General features: G+C 36.9%; 1 protein-coding gene across 30 annotated transcripts in view; it reads left to right on the top strand.

The window, feature by feature from the left end:
* CAMK2G (calcium/calmodulin dependent protein kinase II gamma) overlaps positions 1-12,784 on the top strand; it is a 178,043-nt gene that overhangs the window by 82,025 nt on the left and 83,234 nt on the right. The gene's annotated exons all lie outside the window — the stretch shown is intronic.

Here is a 12,784-nt window from a genome sequence, read left to right as displayed (position 1 = left end):
CATATTTGCTTTTCTTAAACACATCTTTGTTTTGAAAGGCAGACACTGCCTTTTGTCTTGAAGACATGAAGCTAGAATTACTAGTTCTGGGATTCAACAGTATGGGTGGCCACTAGATGAGAGCAAAGAGTTATAGTTTTCTGTAGCTTTCTGCTGCCATCTAGTGATGGTCTAGATTTGTGTTGCTTTACATGAAGCTCTAAACCTTCTTGTATCACTCATATTCCTTGGCTGGGATGCAGAGATTAAGATTTTTTTAATGTGTTTTGTTAATTTACCATCCATATGTCACTAGGATATTATTCCAGAGGAGCCATGGTTAGCTATTGGAGCAGATTCTTTCTAAAGAATTATTTGTATTACACCTCATGCTTTCTAAGGTAAATGTTTAATTAAAAGTCCTTCTGGAACTGTCTTAGCAGCTAGAGAAAATTCTGGCCCTTTTAATATAATCATGAAAGCTGGGGGTAGGAAGCTGTGCTGTCCTTGACAGACTTTGTTTAAGAGTATATTTTTACTGGCAGCTATGTGGCAGCCGTGCTGGCAATGCTTGGTTGCTCAGCCTGTGGTTGATGATGTGGGTCGTTCCCAATGTTTTCCATCTGTGTTCTGGCTGTGTTGGCATGGGTGGGTGGTGGCCATCAGAGGCAATTGATCTATCAGTTATATTGCTTGCATATAACTGTAGTTGCTTTACCGTTGCTCAGGCCATGTGTATCTTATATTTTTAGCTTCAGCATATCCTTAATGCTGAAGGTAATATTTTGAATGGAATGGAGGAATAGGTAGAAGTAATTCATGCTAGTTCCATTTCTCCCATTGCCAGTCAGTTTTCTGCAGTCCCCCAACTCCCTGTTCATCACAGTGAATCATGAGAGAACCATTACAGGTCCTCTTAAGGGATGAAAAGGCTTGCTAATGGCTGTCTGTCAAATATCCAGAGGATATGATAGTAGTGACTTTGATTACTTGGCTATTACCATCGCTCATTGAAAAAGATTTCCAAAATATTTTGGAGATTGTGCCACATAAGACTTCTTGGCATTATTGTATAAAGAATTAAGATCTCTGTTTTGGCATTGCGTCAGGGATGTCCATCATTTGCAGTCCTAAAGAGAAATCTGCCCACTTCTTGGGTGGGAAGCAGAGGCTCTTCAGTCTCAGTGGAAGAGCCCACTGCACAGTTGCAACAGCAAAAGAGATGTCAGTGGCTTTCTTGGATGGAAGTTTAGAAAGTTGAATGTTAGATGGTGAGAATATAATAAGGATAAAGGGCTTGGGTTTAATTTCATTAATTGGTTGGACCTATGTAGCCCTCTTAAGTGTCTCATGGTGAGTTTAGCATGCCTTGCAAAGACTATAACCCAATTAATACTGGGATTAGTAAAACTGAGTTTTTAGCCCGAAATAGTCATGGCGCTCTGGGGCTATGCAGAGCTTCCCCAGGCTTCCTAATAGGAGCAAAAGGGCAAATCCTCTCTTCCTACTACTGGACACAGAGAAGAAATCAAAAGCATCCCCACAACAACGGAGCTGCCCTAGGAGCCTCCTCTTGCCGCTCCTGCTTCTTACAGCCTCACCAGAGCCCCACATGGGAGGTGAGACTGGGAAGAAAGGGGGCAGGAGTGAGGAAGCCCCTTCAGCTCAGCCCACAGTGGCACCAACTCTGACTGGGCCCCCCATTTTTTGCTTTTTAACTTTTTCTCAGAACTTTTGTTTACAGGGCAAGGAGGGATAGTCACTCAGCCATCTCTGCAAGGACTGGAACAGAGTCAGATATTTCTGGCTCTGGCTTGATCCGGGCATTCTGGCTTATGTGCCGTTGACTTACCAGATAAGTAACCGGTATTCATTTTGGGTCAACTGAGTTTGTAGACATAGCTGTTGATTAGCACTGGCTACCTGCTCTGCTCATAGATACTAAAAAAAAAAAAATAATCAGTAAAACTCTATATAAATTCCATTTTGAGTGTTGATTTTGAATGTGAAGATAGTGGAAAAAGTATAGATTTAAATCACACCCTAGTTATGTGAAAGTGGGTGAAACTGTGGTGCTAAGTGACCCAAAAATATTTTTTCATGGGCAGAATCGATTTTGAAATTGATTTTGGAAAGACATTTTAGGATGTGTAGTAAGACATATCTTTTTCATTGACATAACGGTCTGTCTTTCTTCGCATTTTTTACCAATGTGTATTCATTTGAACACAATGTTGGTAACTGGGAACTGCATTGCTTGGAAGTGCCTATGTTCTGTTGTATCCAGTCTCAGTTGGCCTTGTTTGTTTTTAGCGATCTTGCCAACAAGCTAAATTGGCCGTATAATGCCATGGTGACACCCCATTCATTATGTGATCTCTGACTGAATCAATTACATTACCAAATAAGGAAGAAATGGATGCACTTTATTTTTGTTCTCTTTCTAAGTTAAATTTTATGCAAATATACTTCCAAACATTATAATTGCAAATATACATTTGTATATTGGGTTGAACAATTTTCATATATTAAAGTGGAAGGAATATCTAAATAGTACATAAGTGTCATAGTCTGGAAAAATTCCTATAAAATTAATTACCTTTAGCTTAATGCTAATGTAAAGAGCCATGGGTAATAAAGAGGCAATTCCTTTTTACATAATTTCTGTCTATTTTGCTTCTGCAAATTTTCACATTTTCATAACTAAGTGTTTAAAAATAGGAATAGCTGCCCCTTTCTTGATATGAAGATCTTTGGACAGATTAAAAAAGTTTCACCCATACTCATGATTCTCTACATATATGGCCTGTTCAAGATAATCCAATAAGTTTTATATGGAATGTCAGTTCCAAGGAATAGAGAATGTCATTCTAAAAAGCAGTTATAGACATCTTCACCAAGTAGTAGAAAGATATTTCCAATATTCTTGGAATAACTAGTTGTAACTCCCCCCCCCACACACACACACATTAGACATAAAAATATAAATCTGGCATTTAATTCCCTGTTAATACTCTCTAAGTTGATGGTGTTCCTCCTGTCTTGTGGTAGTAAATTACAGATTGAGACAAGGAACTAATGTCTCCCCTTCCCCCCCACTTAGGTACAGCCAGTTCAGTTTTTAGAGTTTGTTGCCTAATCACAGTGCCCACTAAAGTATCTGGTAAGTTGACCCCATGCTGAGAGGGGTTTTTATAATCCTATTGAGGGTTAGGAAGGTGGGTTTTGCCCCTAGATAATATTTAATTTGCCGTCTTAGACCCAGTACACCATACATGGAATGTTGTCCTTGATTTGGTGAAATAATCATTGGTCTCCCAAAGAGGGTGGTTTTGCTTGTCCTCCACATTCTATAAAATTGAGGATAACTGTTCAGGAGAAAAGGGAGGAGCTTATTCAAGTAGGTAATATATACTTATATAGCTAGGCTGAGTGTAGTGATGTTCTTGGGATTCTTGGTGTGTGATAGTTACCTTCCATTATAAGCCTCAGGACTGATATAAAAGTTTGTATTTTCAGGGTTGGGTGGAAGGATCCAGTACACCTCCCTTTCTGGTTTTCCTAGAACTGGGCTGAAGGGAGAACTCTTGTGAAAAAAAGCTAAGGACTCCCCCAATGGCCAGACTAGAAGAGGTTCAGCCTGAGCATTGATGCCTTATCATAATTACCTTTTATTGAAGAAGCATTGCGAAAAGGGTCTGACAGGAGTGATTCAAATTATCCCATCTTCCATTTTAGAATGTCTGGCCTGTAAATATGGGAAATAATATCTTTCCACTTGTTCCACACGAGAATCAATTTCTGTCCAGATGGCTTGGATTGCAGTCCGACACCAATGTCCATGCCAGATAAAGTGATTTGGGATTAAAAACCAAATTGCCGTTAATTGCTTCATCCTTTCCTTGTAGGGATATACTAAAGTCTCTTGATGCTTTGGGGGTTTTCGGTACATGTTTTCCAGCTATAAATACAGCATTCCAAACATATGATTATTTGTAAAAATAACATAACGGTGCCAGGTTAATTTTCCAATTTCAGATTTTTAATCTCAAGCATAAAAATGTTCTATTTTTAAAAAATAAATGCTGCAGAATATCCTCCTAAATCATTTTCTCCTAGACATGGTAGGAGGCTCCTTAGCTTCAGTGACCATAAGAGTGATGCCATTTAGACCTGGAATTCTGATAGTATCCTCCTTGCTAGTTAGGACAAAAAGGAATGAAACTAAAAGTAATACATAGTGGTGGTGAAGGCAAGTGAAGCTTATCAGTCTGAGAGAAGTAACCCACCCAGAACCCACCCAGAAGAAGGAATTACCAAATCAATTCTGTATTGTTGCCAAGAGAACTGAATATCTCAGAATCAAATTCAGGATATGCCTGAAACATTAGACAAGGTTGAGTACAGATAATCAGCTCTACTGGTCAGAAGGCATTCCTCTAATTACTGGGGAAGAATGTAAAGTTTCAAGAGTAGATTTGGAGGCCTGGGCAGCTCAGAGCCATGAGGAAGACTGGTCACTGATGATGTAAGTCTTGAAAGAGGAGTTGCTTGTTTTGGAAGGATGCACCCATTTGGAATATGGAATGTGAGAAGCACAAACCAAAGAGAACTTGAAATTATCAAAGAGGAAATAATATGTATTAAATTGGAAGTTTTAGGAATAAGTGAATTTAAGTGGACCAGAGTGGGCCACTTTAAATTAGATGATTACATGATGTACTTATTAACAACATGAGTGCGTATGAAGGCATGGGGTTTAAATGATTCTTAAAAGGACATTGCTAAGTATGTGGTTGGCTATAGCCCAATAAATGATAGGCTCATATCTATTAGAGTTAGTGGTTATCCAGTGAACATCAACTTTATGTGAGTGTATACCCGTACTACCGGTTCAGCATGGAAGTCATTGGGGAATTCAGTGGCAAATTCAAATCATGCCAAATGCTCCATCTAAAAAGGATATATTACTAATGGCTGATTGGAATACAGAAGTTGAACAAATGGAAGAACCTGAAATTACAGGAAGATGTGAACTGGGTAAATAATGCATGGGATAGTTTAATAGAGTGTTGCAAAGATAATTGCGTGTTCATTGCTAATACTTGCTTCAAAAATCATAAATGCAGACTCTATTGGATGGATGACATTGGAATCAAATTGACTATAAGAAACTAAAGGTAGAGAAGGGCAATCTAGTTAGCCAGGATACTTCTAGATGCAAATTGTAGAACAGACCTTGAATTATTGGTGTCAAAATATATCAGTTAATTTTAAAAATGGAATAGAATAGGTATGCCAGCTAGATTTGACTTGGAAGGCATATAACCAGAATATAAGATCTGTTTAAGGAATAGATGTGAAAGAAAACCTGAGGAGCATGGGAAGAGATGAAAACATTGTGAAAAATTAAGGAAAAATAAATAAATCCCAAAATTCCAGAGAAAGGCAAAAGGTAACAGCCTTGGGCTTTTAAATAATAATAATAGTTTATTAAACTTTAATCTCAGTGACTCTGGGTGGCTCACAACAATCAAACAAAGAAATTACAATAAAGCATAAAAAATAAAGAAAAAAGATGACAAGGGTGATGAAGTGAGGGGTCTCACTCTCCCTCACAGAAGGCCTGGGTGAAGAGCCAGGTCTTCACAGCTCTTCTAAACAACAGTAGAGTGGGGGATATCTGGATTTCAGGGTATGATAATTTCAGCATCAGACAAGTAAGATAAAGGAAATATAGTATAATCAACAGTGTCAATAAATAGAAGAAAAGAACAGGAAAAAGAAAATTACAGTGTTTTTAGGAAAATCAGAAAAAAACTTTTACAGATAAAGTAATATTACTCAAGAGTAATCATGGGTTGAGAGGGATGGACAGGTCCTTGTGTTGCTAAGGATATGGATGAATGGTTTTGTCTCCCTAATAGTTGCTAGTTTGTGGATGCTTATGGTTGTATACAGCCATTGTTTTTAATTCTGTGAAGATGCCCAGAATAGTTTGGAGTAGGATGGCTTAGAAATTTAATAAATAATTAAGAGATCTAATAGAGGCAAATATGCAAATTATGTGTCTGGAGATGGTTACTGATCAGTCCTGGACAAAATAAAGCAAACTAATTAATTGAGGTAATGATCAGCAACCAGAATCTTGACCTTGTGATGTGAGGAAAATCATGGACTAGAAAGAACGATTCTTGGCAAGATTGAAGGAAATAGAAGAATGGGAAGATAAGGTGAATGGACAGAATTTAAAAGATTGCTGGAATGTCCTTGGGACCATTACAGATTATCACTGAGGAAATGTCAAGATGGTGGGAATTTGTCCATACAGTCACTGGGTTAGACCCCACTTGGTGACATCTAACTGAGTTGATTTTTTCACTAGCTATTCAGCTGAATTCAAGATTTTTCAGGGATAATCATAGTTCCAATTTCAACATGCATCATTTTATGGATTGCATTAAATTATGCAGTACATTTTGGCTAGTCCCTATGGAAGCTCTTCTGTTTATCGTCTCGGAATATAATTTTATCTAGGGAGGAGGAAAGATTGATTCATACTGACACTGAACTGCAGCCCCTTGGCTTTTGAAAAGTCAAGATTAACCTGTAATTGTTAAATTGGGGGAAGCACACTTTTTATGATCCCTGTTGCTTTTAGCCTGCAGTGTACAAATGCACTTGGCAGTCTGTCACCCCAAGGTGAAGGGAAACAGTTATATGTTGAGCTCCTAATTAAATCCTGTAATTAGAGGGTAATTCTTGAAAAGTTTTGCAGGAACTTTTCTAGTGCTTAATTTTTCAAGAAAGGGTGGAAAATTAGTGTAAAAGTACCATGTATCAAAAACCAGGGGTCAGCTGAAAAGATACATGCTGTTTCAACCACTACATTTTTATGTGTAAATAGTGTTTTTAAAACAGCATCATTTAAATACTTGTTATTTATTAATATCTCTTTCTACAATTGTCAGTTAATTGATTTAACTCCAACTGAAGATGCGGGGGAGCCCATCCATTTAACTGTAACAAGCTGTTTCTTACTTGTGTATTAAGCTGCATTTTCACTGTTTATAGTACAGATGATAATTTTTAATTTTTTAAAAAAATCCTTTATTTCATGTACAATACAATGATAAGAGTATAAAATCAAAATACATATAATCCTATTTACTTAAGTTATGTAGGAACCTGGAACTAGGTAGTAAAAAGTAGTTATGCCTTTTTGTACATAATCAGTTTAAATCAGGTGGGATAAAATCATTTTTGCACTATCATAATATTGACTCCATCTTTTTTTTAAATCAAGTTTTCCATTAGAGTGCTTTTCCAGCATACTTCCCACTATATGTAAATATTTTAATCCCTTCTGTTTTCCAAGATTTTGCTATATCTGGCTGGCCACAACCAATAAAAAACACCTAATCAGTTCTTTATGCTCTAAAGAATCATTTTGGTTATTTAAAAACAAAAACCTTAATAAGATCAGCTTAAGATCTCATATAATAGACTGAGTTGTGATTTTTATTGCTTGAATAGAAATTCTGGCCAAAGCAATTGAACAATTTTATAGGACCACCACACTTGGTGATATGTACCCACTTCTTTACATTTTCTCCAACATGTGAGATTTACATTAGAATTTATCGTGCTCCATTTGCTGGGGGTTAAATAGTATAAAATATTTTCATTGAATTTTTTCCAAAATTTATTTCAATTGTTTTCTAGGTCAGTTGAATAACCATAATGTTATGGGGAAAGAAGCCTTTATATCTGATTCCCATATTGCTTTCAATTCATTCAAGAAGTTTGACTTTGAACAAGATGTTGTAAATTTTAGAAATTTTCCCATTAGGTGAATTTAACCTAATTTGAAATTTTATCTTGGCTCTAATCATTTGTATACTATTACCTTGGATTCCAGTGAAATGCAAAATTGGAGAAATTTGAAATCACGAACAAGCCAAATTTCCTAACATTATCTATAACTTTTTTCCTGCATATAAATCTTTTAAATAATAAAATATGTTCACTTCCCTGATATGGTTTCATTTTATCTTCATCATAAAACACATGATGAAATATAAATGGTGGAAGAGGTGATGGGTATAAGATTAATTTAGATGGCCATCTTTTCTGAGACCACTTTTATTGGTACTTCTGTAAATAAATTTTGAATTCATTCTTTTTTGGGGGTCAGTTTTATAAAATTTCTAATCATTTTCTGCTATTTGTTAAGACTGTTTTTCAGGGGTGTGTGTGTGTGTGTGTGTGTGTATTGCTGTAGCCAACCTTATTTTTCCAGTTCATTTTTGTCTCTTCTTGCTTGCTGGTAATCAAGAAAGGTCCTTGCTTAACTTCTCAATCTGCTAATTTTTTCTCTGCATAGAAAAGGATAGAAGGGCATGTCAGGACCTCTTCTATATTCTGAAGTTCAGAAACAGGTTTATCATCTCAGGTACAACTGGGTATATACTTACATGTTCTTAATAATCCTTCTAAGGGATACAGGCAATGTAGTACCCCACTTTAGTCATCGCACCATTCCCTTTTCCACCTAACCTCTGAAGAAAGATTCTTAAAAATAATAGGAAAGTGGCATGCTTTTGAGCATCTGCCTCCAGCATCACATTCATTTATAGAAGCAGCTTTGGGCTTCACAAAGGCCCTATTGGCATGGGAACTTCCAGATTGCCTCCAGGTATGCATACCATGTCAGCCATGTCAGAAATGTTGTGAGCAAGACCAAATCATGCTGTTGAAATGTCACCATCTGTATCAGAGGTGAGTTTTTTCTCCTTGTGGAATAAATTTACAAGTGTTGCCTGACCACAGACTGGCTTGACTAAGAGGACTGTGAGAGTCCTACTGAAAATCTTCATGATCAGGACCCTCTCATTTTTGAAAAGCATTGGGGACTTCCAATTTTCATGCTGCCTAGGTGTCAGCCCTTCAAGGTAGATCAGACTAAGAATCCAATATCATGTAGGTCAGTACTACTTTTATTATAAAGGTATAGTAACAGAATCTTGCAAGTCGGAATACGCTTCTGCCCTCCCTCCTTTTACTTCATGAGAACTAGGGAGGGTCTTGTCTGAGACGTTTACTCAGGTTACATTCCTGCACCAGACCCTGTCCTCTTTTATCTGACAATTGTCTTGGTAGTGATTCTTCTTCTTGTCCCTCAAGACCATTGCCTCTGCCCTCTACACTAGGTGGTTGCCTTTCTTTACCCTGCTTCAACTCTGTTTATGGGATTGCTCATATAGATAGCCAAATGGGGAGAGATTTGCACCTGAACTCTTTCAGCTTATCTTAAATAATAAGGATATAACACGGTTTTAATGGTATGTGACATAAAATGAAGAAGATAATTATTCAGTCATCTTATGCCAAGAGCTCCACTCCAAATAATGGAGAGGAAGAAAATTAGGATGAGCTTATACGTACAGTATGCTCTGTTGAAATCCCAGAGAGTCATGGCTTGCTCTCCAAGCTCCAATAGTTTAGGTAGGGTTGCATTAACTCCCAGTGTATTGCTGCCTCAACAAGATCAGCTAAAAGTTTTGAATTAAGAGTTAGTGGTCTACCTGGTGACTGATATTATGGATATTATAGCAGATAAATTGGAATCCTTTGTCCTAATTTCACTGGACACTGAAAATGCCTTTAATATGGTTCAGATTGAATTTATGAAGCATATTCTAAATGATAAGCATTTCTATTATCTTTTGTTCATTGGATTATGCTTTGATAACTCCACTCAGTTAGAATTATTATGAACTGATTTGTCTCTTAACCTATCAAATTATGTTGTGGCACCCAATAAGGATGTCCCTTGTCTCCTTTAATCTTTATTTTGGTTCTTGGCTACTTCCGCTAGAAGGAGGTGGTGGCACTCAACAATGAATATATATTGTTCTTACGTGCTGATGAAATTATGGCTATTCTTTATAATTATGTAACGTCATTACCAAAGCTTTTTGAAATCATACAGCAATATGATTTATGTTCTACTTATACCATTGACTGGAACAAGTCTAATTACTGCCTTTGAAATCTACTATATCTATAGATTACTATAAGAGATTAGGATTTACAGTCGGTACAGAGCCTGTAAAATACTTGGATTGATATCTTTCTTGAAATATCACACGATATGTTGAAATAAATAGGTCTAAATGTATCAATGCAATTTCACTATAGATGTACCGTATTTTTCCGACAATAAGATGCCCCCATGTACAAGACGACCCCCACTTTTCCAACCCAAAATTAAAAAATCAATATTTTAAAGATAGTGCAGAACACATTTTTATTTAGTAATTAGTTAACATTTACCTGATACACTTGGTGGGAGGAGGTCCAAACCGTCTCTCTGCAGCTCTATTTCCAGGCTCTTTTGCATAACTAATTACATTCAAGCACGAGTGAAACTGCAGATAGCTTGTCTCTGCAAACAGCCTTCCTCTAATTGGTTTGTTCAGCATCAGCTGACGTCAGTTACATCAGGCTTGTGATTGGAGGAAGTCTGTTTGGGAGACAAGCTATTTCACTCGTGATTGGAGGCTAGCAAAAGGAGGAAGCCTCTCTGCAGAAACAAAGTATGGGCAGTTTTGCCACCGCGTGGTTCTCTCCTCGGCTGACTTCCTTGAATAAGACGCCCTTCAGTTTTAGGGTAAGGATTTTAGAAAAAAGTATCGTCTTATAGTCAGGAAAATATGGTACTTGATAGTTAAAATTTCCCTTAAATTTTGGGGGCAAGATTAGTGTTATGAAAACAAATATTAGATTGATATTATTGTATATTCCAAGAGGGATTCCTATTAGATACTTTACAAAGATAGATAATTTAGTGAGTGAATTTTATGGAGGCTAAAGCCCCTTGAATATCCTTGGCCAGGTTGAGATTACATTATGATGATGTTGGCTTCAGTTTACCAGATTTTCACTTATATCATTGGGCCTTTCTCTTAACATCTATACTTTTTTGGGAATGAGATTTTCTATAATTACTCCCCTCTTTGGAACTGTTTGTAGAGCAAGTGTGTAACAACTTGGAAATCTTAGCAGGTTTTAGGCACCAGATACTATGGAGGGATCTTGGTTTTCAGCTTTGAATGCTATCAAGGCATATTTGGTTATGAATAAGTAAGCGATTATGTTTTGATCCTGAATCATGTGAGAAATTGATGCTGTGAAATAACCCAATTTTGAAAATAGGGAGTGACACCTCTTATTGGAATGCTTGGACTAAGCAAGGGATCAACCCTTTAGGTGGTTGATGTCTCATAATTGTTTTAAAGACTGAGAGATTGCATGTTGAATATGACTTGCATGTATATTACTTGGCAATATATACAAGGGTTGAATGAAACGTTCAACCAAATAATCTCCAAATAATCCCTGAAATGGGCTTCTTTGCAACACTCAAAACTTTGAAACAACAATTAAGCAGAGTTCAGAAGCAAAAGAAGGAAATTTTGCTGCAAGCACTAGGCCTCACACCTCAGGAGTCACCCAAGAGGCAATTGTGAAGTTGGATCTCACAGTCTTACCCCATTTGCCATAATTCCAGACCTGGCACCATATGACTTCTACCTTTTTCCCAAAATTGAAGGAGCACCTTCATCAGTTTGATTTGATTCAAATGAAAAATTGGAAAGGGCTGTCAGGACCTAGTTGAAGAGACAAAGTGTGGAGTACCTTCATGTTGGCTTTAGAAGCTTGTCCATTGTTGGCAGAAGTGTGTAGCAAATTGTGGTGGTTATGTAGAAAAGTAAATAGAGGTAACAAAAGAGTGCATTTTAAGGATTGTTTTTCTATTTCATTTATTAAAATATCCCTACTTAAATTGAAGTAATGGAGGTGGAGGTGTTACTTTTCATTCAGTCCTCATATCATTGAAACTTGTATTAATTGAACAGTTTAGCTCAAATGTTGTAGCAGCCTCTGGGATACTTGCAATTTTAGGATCCTTAAGTGATGCAGCACTTGAATGGAAACCAACAATTCAATTTTATAAAGAATTAAAAAGGTAGTATTACAGGTAGTCCTAGGTTAACAGTGGTAATTGGGACCAGAATTTCTGTTGCTAAGCGACATGGGCATAAAATGCAATATCACGTGACCATGCTGCTTAGTGACAGCACTTCCAGTTGCTTTCGTTAAGTGAATCCCATGCAGTTATTAAGCATGACATCACATGGTTGCCATGTGCAACTCCTGCTGGCTTGTCAACAGCTTTTGCTTGTCAGAAGCTGGCTGTGAAGGTTGCAAATGTTGATTCTGTGATCACGGGACATTGCGACACTGTAATTGTGAGCCAGTTGCCAAGTGCCTGGGTTGCAACTTCGGAGATGCGACAGCTGGAACTTTGAGGACCAGTCATAAGTACCACTCATTCAACACTGTTGTAACTTCAAACAGTTGCTGAATGAGTGGTCAGTAAGCGAGGACCACCTTTAGTTAATCTCTCTCAACTATGTAATGAAGTTGAAGTGGATTATCCAGTTTTGGAGAATCAGTAGATCCAGTGTTAAGAAATGTGAAATATAGTTCTTATGTTTTAAAAATGAAATTAATGCATCAGAAAATATTATTTTATATCTATTTGACTCCTCAAAGAATGTTTTAAAAGAGATGGGCCCTAGATTATGTAGGTGTTGTAAGAAAGGTTTTTAACTCATGTGATCTGGTTACCATATAATAGTTTAAAAAATTCTTTGTTCTAAAAAAAATAAGTTGACACAATGTATCTCTGTTATTTTATGATAAGCTTAAGGACTGAAATAATTTTATATCATTG

Source organism: Python bivittatus, unplaced genomic scaffold, assembly GCF_059951505.1.
Source record: "Python bivittatus isolate LINGU-HERP-01145 unplaced genomic scaffold, Pbiv_v1 ctg000050_np1212, whole genome shotgun sequence".
In the NCBI taxonomy this organism is placed as follows: Eukaryota; Metazoa; Chordata; class Lepidosauria; order Squamata; family Pythonidae; genus Python; species Python bivittatus.
Note: the sequence above shows the minus strand (reverse complement) of the source record. Positions and strands in the feature narration are given on the sequence as shown.